The sequence below is a fragment of the Palaemon carinicauda genome, chromosome 43 (assembly GCF_036898095.1).
Source record: "Palaemon carinicauda isolate YSFRI2023 chromosome 43, ASM3689809v2, whole genome shotgun sequence".
In the NCBI taxonomy this organism is placed as follows: Eukaryota; Metazoa; Arthropoda; class Malacostraca; order Decapoda; family Palaemonidae; genus Palaemon; species Palaemon carinicauda.
In genome coordinates this window covers 30,680,656-30,690,949 of record NC_090767.1, presented here as the reverse complement: position 1 = coordinate 30,690,949, position 10,294 = coordinate 30,680,656, and positions in this window count along the sequence as shown.

Below are 10,294 nucleotides of genomic sequence, written 5' to 3'. Positions count from 1 at the left end.
TTTCAGGATATATATTGGATGAGCTTCAATATCTTCAAATAGGGAGGAGTAGAAGCTTTGTCCTAAGGAATTTTTGACACATTTTTGCTATGGGCTACAATATTGCTAGTGCCAGGCAATGTGCCTAAACAACAGACATTATCTGCATTCTGGAAATAGAGTCTGACCTCAGGGAAAAGCAGGTCATCTCTCAAAGTTTTAATTCCTTCACTTCTCGTCTAGGGAGGAGTAGAAGCTCTGTCTTAAGGAATTTTTGAGACATTTTTGCTATGGGCTACAAAACTACCAGACACAGCCATCCCTTCACTTTGTCCTTCTCTAGAGTCATCTTCCTCTTCTTTGCACAGAGCCTCCTCTCTTCAACTTCTAGATTTTACTAAAGATATATTGCTGGACAATTTGGTTGATGCATAATTAATATTTCTATTTTCCCTTTATTGTGAAAAATTCAGGAATGATAAGACTTGGAATGAAGGAGCAATTTGATTCCGGATGGTCCTCTGGAATGAAGGAGCCATTTGCATTTAAATGTAAATTTTTTTTTAAGATTATTGAAATAAATATGAAATATTTCTATGATAAATGTAGTGTGAAAACGGAAAGATACGATCCGTTTTGAGGATCCGTTCTTTCAATTGCTATTTTATATACTTCATGAGAAGTTTTTAATATTGGCTTCATTTAATTTCAGATTCACATAATCAAAGAAAAGTAATCTAGTCTTCTTCAGAAGCAAGACGAGACATCTTCATCCCAGCAAATCATCTGGAATCCACTTAGGTGATTAGAGCCTCTTGATTGATTAGAACTGAAAAGAACTCACCCCATCTCCTGTTTGATCACAATCTTCCGGTGAGTACCATTAGAGCTTTGCTTTTGATCAGTAAACAAGTGAAGTGACCTTACTAATGGATTAAGGGTAAATGTAATAGATTTAAGGGATTACCCAGCAAACAAAATGATATTCATATAATTACAAGGAAATATAATGAGTACAAAATACTCCTTATTTCATTAATAGCACATTCATACTCTCCATAATAAAATTAGGTAATGTGTAAAAATATGAAGGTGACCTTCCTATCTGCAAACTTGCTACTGTACAGAAATGATTACTCTAAACACTAACTTTAAGCAATATCTTTAGCAAGAAACTATTTTACTGTGGCTGACATGGAAATTATGAATTAATCTTTTATGAAACATTCATATATTTTAGTGTCTCTTCCCAAAGTGGAAGATGATATTAATGAAGCCCTGAAGCATATCCCTCATGATGATGGTAGCCCAAAGTACATTGTGAGTAGTGAACTTGAATACTTGAATCTTTTCAGAATTTTATCACTTATTTCCAGGAATAAAGAACATGCATTTTAGTACAGAACCCACACATCAGTGTTCATATCACCTCCTTCTCCAGTCTGCTTTTCTGTCCACCTCTACGTGCACAATCTCAACGACAGGTCTTCAGGTCTTCTCCCATCATGTATCATTCCACATGCTCTTCTCAGGAATTTCACTTCACTTCTCATATTATTTTCTGTTCGTCTCTACATCCAGTCCATTCTGTAGAGCTGTGCACTCCTGTTGTCAGAGTCAACCTATTCATTAAACATTTTTTAGAACACCTATAAATAAATTCCTAAATTCTATGTGCTTTGTAATAACTTTTGATTCCTTCTCAAAGAAAAAATCTACCTTCTCAACCTAAAATCCTATGTTTCTTTCCACAGAAATCTAATCCTAATTGAGAGAAGTCCACAATAGTCCAATGCCAGATTCTGATGACAAGCAGCAGCTGAAAAAAGGTTTACAGTGCCCCCGGAAGGTCCTGTAGTATGAGGCTCTCCACCTGCTGACTCCTGTCCTCAGACTTCCAACTCTGTTTATGCCCCATGACCATTATTTCTCACCTGCTCAATGGGGTATTTGGGTGAGCAAGGAAGCTAGTGCTATTAATGATTCTTCCTTTGCATTTGATGAAATTCTAAATCTTAAATTTTGATAGAGAATTAAAAATATACTATATTTTTTCACTGTTACAAGAAAACAAGAAATTTTTAATTCATAATTTATCTTTTTTTCTAAATATCTTAGTGCTGTATAATCTTTTTGTCATAATATTTTATCAATGGCTTACCAAGAATGATTTTTGTTGTTGAATAATACAGTATTCATAGTCCTTATAGATTATATTTTTTCATCGCATAGTATAGTTATTCCCTTCCACAAAATGGCTCTTTTTCTCAACATATATCAGTTCTCATACTGTTCAGCCATTTATGACATAATTTGAATGTACTATTCTTTACACTGTATACGCATTTACGACACAATTCGAATATACTATTTATTATACCGTATACCCATACACAACATGATTTGAATATACTACTTGCATATTTTATACCCATTTATTACATAAATTGATTTTACTATTTTTATACTGTACATCCTTTAAGAACATAATTTGAATATACTATTTTTATACTGTCTATCCCTTTACAACATAATGTACCATTTTTATATAGTATACCCATTTTCAACATAATTTGAATATACTATTTTTATACTGTATACTTATGTCATAATTTGACAGTACTATTTTCATAATGCATAACCATTTACGACATGATTTGATTTTACTATTTTTAAACTATATATCCTTCATCAACATAATTTGAATATACTATTTCTATACAAAATAATTTTATTGTACTATTTTTTATACTCTAAATCCATTTACAACATAATATGAAAAAACTAGTTTTATACTCTACACCCATTCACGACATAATTTTAACGTACTATATATTTTGTGGCCTTCTGGAATATTTTTTATTAACATATAATCTTATGTACTATATATACCCTTCCTTGAGTTCTGATTTTCACTTAATGCTTGCTCATGGAATGCTGAAGTTTTAATATATATTTTGTGCCATTGGGGGAATATCATTTTGTTGACATATATTCCTATATGATATTGATAAATAACCTGGATTATAATCTTTTGTGTTAATATGGACAATTTATGTACTGCATAATATTTATTTTTACCGATATTTAGATATTTTACTGTTAATATGCTATTGTTGATACAATAAATTCATCTCTATCAATAACTGCATTTGATATAAACCTTTTATTACCATCATAAGGACATTAGTTAAAAGGGGTATATATATATATATATATATATATATATATATATATATATATGGTAAGGAGAGGGGGGGGGAGATTCTTCACGTGTACATGTCTTCCTTGTTTCCTTGTTGTCTATAATCAACAGATCTGAGTTGATGTCACAGAGAAATGTGACGTTACTGCAACGGACGATGTCGCAATGTGATGGTCACGTGATGATGACCTTTTAGATGTGTTTGCTGACTGAGGAGAAGTCCCACTTCATTGTTAGTGTCGGTGGAGGATGGTACGAATTCTCTCTCTCTCTCTCTCTCTCTCTCTCTCTCTCTCTCTCTCTCTCTCTCTCTGAAACGAATTCCATTTTGATTTAAATAAATTACATTAGCAATTAGAAACAATGTAAGAAGATCAGATTTTCTTCTCTTAGAAATACATTCCTGATATAGACTAATAAATTTCCAGATTAAATCTCTAAATTTATGAGTTCGTTATTTTCTCTAATGTCTCTATATTTGACCTTTAATCTTTGATCTTACTGTATGTGCTTCTGATCTATGTTTCTTTTTTGGTGTATATCAATACATGTAAATAACGACAACTTGTTTTGTTCCATTAAGAAGTTTCTCTTCGGACAAACAATGTCCCCTCAATGCTGAGTGACTTAGTATGGATCTTTAGCTATAAATCAAAAGAATTTGTGGCTTTTGGAGAAAGGGGGTCCTTTTGTGCATTAAACTACTTCACAAAGTGTCCGGTAATCTACAACAATAACAACAAAAACAACAATCATCTCAAATTTCTAAGAAGCAAATCCCCTTCGTATTATTCTGAGCGAAAGGTGGAGCATTTTAATTTTCATGTTGCTTTGAAAAATATATGAATTCTTTTGGGAGATTTCATCAGAAATAAGTATTGCTTACTGAAATCGGTTGAAGGTAACCTCCAACCGATTTCATAAATAATCAAATCAGAAATTAAGTGACATATTTGTCACATAAAAAATCTTGAGACCTCTAATGTAAGAGAACACTAATTGGGGAATAAGAAAACATCGAACATTGTTTTTGAAGGTCATAAAACTATAAATATTGATACAAAAACTTATATATGAGCGAAATAATATGGCAATATATGCATTTAAGTATATACCTTAACTTGTAGGATACTGCAGGTTCATAAGTGCATATTGGAGACAATCAGAGGTGGTTAAAATTTAACCAGGTCAGCCTGTCTCTTGGTGACACTCTTGGTGGTTACCAAACGCTCTTAAGCTGTCCTGGTAGGGAATATAAAGGTGTCCTTGGAGAGAGATGACTTCGTACAGTGGAATGGAAGATTAACCTCCTGTGTTTCGTGATAGTCAAGACCTGGGAAACAAGCACATTAATGTCTCCCTTCAATCCCTCTTCAAGTTTAAATTCAACCAGAACAAAACAGTTTTACGATCATTGATGATTTTCTTTTTTTTGCTGCAAAAGTATAAAGTCCTTCAGCTCTGGTTCTTTCTTAACAAATGGTAAAGAAAATCTATCCAATTGCCCTTGTACTCATACACCTCATCGTAATAATCTGAGGAGTTAACAAGCTGCATAGGAACCTCATCCAAGTCCTCCCACTCACCTTCTTCCTCTACCTAAAAAGACTTCCTGTGCATTACACACAGTTTCTTCTCTCGCAATATTTTTTTTCACAAACAATACCTTCATTTTTTACTATATCTTCTTCCTCATCTCTCCCTTAATTCTCAGATCTGTGAGGGCCTCCTTTATTTTCACTCAGAGTGCAGGCTTGTACCATCTTACTCTCCTTTCCATAAGGACAAAGAGCAGCCTTGGAGAATGGCCTGACACTCTTAGCGGTCAAATGTGCAGAATGGTTTGACCTACCTGGGTCTGGAATGGAAGGGTAATTGGACGTCCCAGGGCCCAAATGAGCACATGGTTTCACCATCGTATCAACAGGGAACAAGGTGTAAGGGAGATTGAAGTGGGAGTAAATTCTACTGAAAAATTCACAGGTGGTACCGGTCTTTCTATTATATGTGGTCCTACATACACATCATCTGTGATGTTGTTATGATTGAAAAACCAGAGACCATTTATCCTGAAACCAAAGGGAACGTTGGAGTCAGTTGTGGCTTTAGTTTAAGCCTCAGATGCAAAATTGGGAAACTGGGGCATGGTTATATGTTCATTGGGGTGAATGAGAAACTGGTCGTTCAGTAGACCTCACAGAAACGTCTTGATTGTACTAAACACGCTTACTTCCAATGGCTAGAGATTGTGTGTCGTATGCAGAGGAAGGGTAACAATCACAATACTATACTTAGGTACAAACTTCACACCATGAATGCCCATGTGACGTTCTGCATTGTCCTTGATTAGATGAATCTTGTTCTCTGGAGAAGAACCAGATTTTTCACAAAGATGCTGAAGTGTGTGGACAAAGTATACACTGTTCAAACTGCCTTTACGATGTAATATGCCTTTGGAACCTAAGACTGTGTTCCTTATGAAAGCAGGGTTCGATAAACATCTGGGAATTATAAACACTGGAGGGAGGGACTGCCCTACAACATTTATATTGCCCACAAACGTCATGGTGTCCCCTCTCTCCTGACCATTCGCCTACACAATCTTAAGAGGCCTCATAACTGTGGACAAAGAACTCTATTCTAAATAGTATATAACGTTCTGGTTTGAATTCGCACTTTTCCACAACTAATGTTTCATTCTTAAAAGAAGTTTAGACATTCATCTTGTTGAAGGTCATAATCCTAACAATTGACAAGCCTTTCGGAGACTTCAAAAAAAAAAGTTATAGATAACTGCATTGACAGCTTCTGTGTGAGCATTGTAAGACTGCAGCACCACCGATATGTATTTAATATTATTAATAAGATTCAATATAAAATTCCTTAACTCTCTCTTTAAACTTGTACAATATATAATCGTTATGCTTAATGTCAGTAACCATTCTTCAGTTTATAAAAAAAAAAAGATAACAGAATCTTTGAAGGGAACTGTGTACTTCACAGTTCTAGCAGGGAGGTAATTGGCCGTTGAGCGCTTGCGCACTCGAGACTCAGACACACTGTGAGAAGGAAGGAGAGCACTGTTTATCCTGCATCGCTAACCTTGTCTTGTCGGTAAAAGCACTAGCCAATCCAGTCTTGGGGTTGCTGGGGGTCACACCCTACCTTTTTTCAAGAAAAAAAGTATGATTGTTAAACTTGAGGTTTTCAAGGAAAAAAAAAACTATGGCTGTTATACTTGTGGTTTAAACAAAAAAATTACTGATAAACTAAGCATATTGGTGGAAAAAAATATTTTGTCAGTTATATTTATTTCATGATCCTTCCTTTATCAGGTTATTATACTACAAGTTTTTTAGGATATTGCTTTTGCTCAAAAGTAAAAATCTATTCATGATTCAACAACTGAACATAATCTATTATAGTCACAATCATGAGAGTCAAACCATTTTAATTACACATATGTAGAGTAGGGTCAATATGAAGTGTTATCCCATTCAAAGGACAAATGGTTAAAGTTTATATTCCTATTGTATTTACTCATACATATTTCTGGTTAAGGCTGAAGATTAAAGTGGATAGTCTTTGCCTCTGTTCCACCAATTTTCGTTAATAATTCCCAGGGTTTTTCCGTTTAAGCTGAAAACTTTTCAAAATCCATATGTGTTCTGAGAAGAATTCATACTGTTTTCCCTTTGAACAGTAGTTCAGCTTTCTCTGAGCTTCTTCTATTCAAATAAAAAAGACTGGTGTGTTTAGTTAAGAAAAATGTGAATAAGAAAATTTGAGATTATAAATGAAAAAATGTTTGTATTTGCGTGAGAACAAATTCCTTCAACTAAAAAAGTCATATTTACTTTTTAGTCTCATTGGTATTGTTTTGAAATCCTCCATCATAAGTTTATTCCTACACAAATCCAAATCATGAGCCTTCAATTGGAACGGTTTTTTAAACATATCGAGGTAGTTCTAATGACCTGTGAGACAACTGACGACACTCGCTTGCCATGTTCTTAAGCCGTCTCTCAAATTCTGTATGTTTAGATTTTTTTTTCCTTTCTCTTCCTATAATTAATGAATAAGATTTCCAGATATGCATTTGTAAATCTGGGTAAAGGGAAAAACGGTGCAATGCTATGTAGTAGTTGTTAAAAGATAAAGCTAGAAATGTGTGAAAAGGTTTCTGTGCAAGCCGAACATTATTCCTAATAATCATTTTGCCTTTTGCTGGGGCACACTGTTAGGAGTCTCCCCCCTCGATTTGTGTGTGACTGTATGCTGACAAACGACCTGAACCTTAGGAAATCTGTCTTCCATGGTAAAAGGTTCTACCACTGAAAAAATATTTAAATTCTTCCATTCTGCCTGGTTCCGAACATTGTCCTCCAATCTGGTCTTCAGCTGCTGAATCTCATCTTAATTTCTTGGACAAAAACTTCTGATCTATTACATAAACATGACATTCTTATATCCTGACTATCCAACCTCTCCATCAGTGATATTCCAGCTATCCATCTCACAATACTCACTCGGTTCTTTCGAACAGTCCCTCTCTCTTCCCTCTTAAAAGTCAGAGTTTCTGTCCCATATAATAGTACAGACATGATGACTGTCTTTCAGATCTTCATTTTGAGTCTTAATCACTTTTTCTTGTCTAAAACCACTACAGCTAATTAATCTCTATTTCTGCCATTCTTCTTCTTTCACTTTCTGTGACCACTGGGAATGAGATCCAAGCTATTCGACTCATTCACTCGTCAACACACTGGTTTTTAGGAAAAATCATACTCCTTTAAAAGTCCTTGTGTTTATAAATTTAGGAAAAATACAAATTACTGTTAAAAATATGAAAGTTAATATTTGATAAATACTCTTTTTTTTAGGAGAAAGTTTATTTTTATAGATCTTTTCTTCTACAGATCATTAAAATGATAAATAAAACTTAAAAACTAATGAACATTATCTTCGGGTAATTTACATTGCCCTGAGTCTCCAAAAACATTAAAAGTTTGACCACATTGATAACGCTGCTTTTTCCTATTCTGTCCCCTATATGTTGGCAACACTGCCAGCTGACCCAGCTGTCCACTCATTTTTATATTCAGTTGTTACTGGCGCCTAGGCTGAAAAGCTGTGTGCTCTGTCTTCTTTCCAATTTCTATGAGTTTGATAGTTCTTTTGCAACACCAGTTACTGAAGTGTTCTCATGTTTTAATTGTAGAGGATTTTCATTAATTCAAGTATAAACAATTTGATAATTATTGAATTGATTGCTAGGTGAGTTGTTGGTTTTACGTCACGTGAGACTCATGTAGAATTGGGCACTTTAGTAAAGAAGTGTTTTTGTTAAACACCCAAGTCTTTTCACAGCTCGGGCTTTGTTTTTTGTTGTTTTCTTTGTTTTTATATTTTGGTCTTGCGATCTTTGTCTCCGTCTCAAGAGTTTGCTTGATAATTTACCATTCCATTTTAGAATCAGACCTTGTTCTTGGTTAACAAATGCTTTTCCTTGTTCATACTTTTATTATTCCTTTCTGAAGCTTTTATATTTTTTCATTTAATTTTTTTGAGGCTCCTCTTTAGGGTCCTGGTGACTGTACATAGGTAAGGGTAAAACAGATCCCAGTCTTGTGAATTTCAGAATTCCGACGTGGGGCACAACTTAGGTGGAACAGGTGTTTGCTTGGGCCTGGCGATAGTTTAACCTTTAATTTGCCTGGTGATCCTGTAACAATAACAGAGAGCGCTTAGGCAAAGTGGTATTTTGGGGTTGGCTCTTGCCTCGTACTGGTAGGCATTGGGACACAGTTTGACATAAATGGGGCAGGTTGCTTTAGAAGGGGCTTTTATCTATGTAGATATGATTCTACATGACAGAGGGGTGTGTAGCCTTTTCATTGTTTGTAGAGCTCTCTCCTGTTGGGTTGTAGTTTGCTAAATTCAGCTGAAGTTTCCCTTCCCCAGCGAGATGTAGTTCAGGCCCGTCTTCCCCTTCGTTGCATCTCAGGAAGGTTCTCCTTTTGGTGCTTTCCCAGTTACATGTTCTATTGTGTTCCTCACGGTTTGAGGTTATGGTTCATGTGGGTCTACTTACCTCCCCTTTTTTTCATCCGCTTCTCGTACATTCAGCAAGGATCGTTTGGAGGCATAGAGCACCTTCGTCCTGTCTGGTCCCTCTTCTCGGTTCTTGTCAACACAGCTCGCTTGTTGCCGAATTTCCCTCATGCTTGAAGGTTCTTCGAGCTTTGGCGAGGAGTCGCTTGTGGTGTATTAGTGTTTTTTTTTTATTGAACATGACTTATTTATTCTATTAGGGGCATAGTCTTGAGTGTTTATTTTTTTCCGTTCTTTCCTTTTTATTTTTTATGCCTCCTTTCTTTCAGGGGACAATATGGATAATGGGGCTGGTTGCTCTTCTGAGTCAATTTGATCTTCCGTTTTCTACAAATTGATTTAGTTTGTTGTCATTATTTACCTTTGGAGTTCCCTCCTCGGCATCTTGGCCTTCCACATCCAGAAAATGAGTTTATTGTCTTAGGATGATATTCCTTCACGTTGGCTCTTTGTCATTCTTAGGATCGGGGACAGAGAATCCCTTGTAGCTTTTTATCCCTTTGTTTGAGATTCTCTTCCGTGTTAGAGGCACAAGATTTCTCTGGCGCTTCTCTCGAGAGTTTGTGAGTTTGAGACGCTTTTTTGCCATGTAGCTATCTGGGATGGAACAAGGTTTGGCCTATTTTCCAGATTTGCACGTTAAGACGGAGGCTCCTGTACTTTTCTTTCTCTGGTTTCCTCCTTGATGTCTCTGACTCTGTACATGCCCAGTACGGACTTTGCTTCGTGCTTTGTCCTATGAGGACCTACTTTCTCTGAGATGCATTTTCATTTTTTGTTTGTGTCCTTGGAAGGTGGGGAGAGACTGTCTTTCCCGGACTTGGGTCTTGAAATACGTTTATGTCAGATGCCATGAGTTCTCATTTGATTTAAAGCTACGCTGGGCGTGTTATGAGGACATCATTGTCACCTGTGCTTGAAGGGACCTATTGCATTTTTTCATTTTTCTTCTCTTTTTTTGTGATGCATCTCCAAGATATTTGGCATCATGGCCCT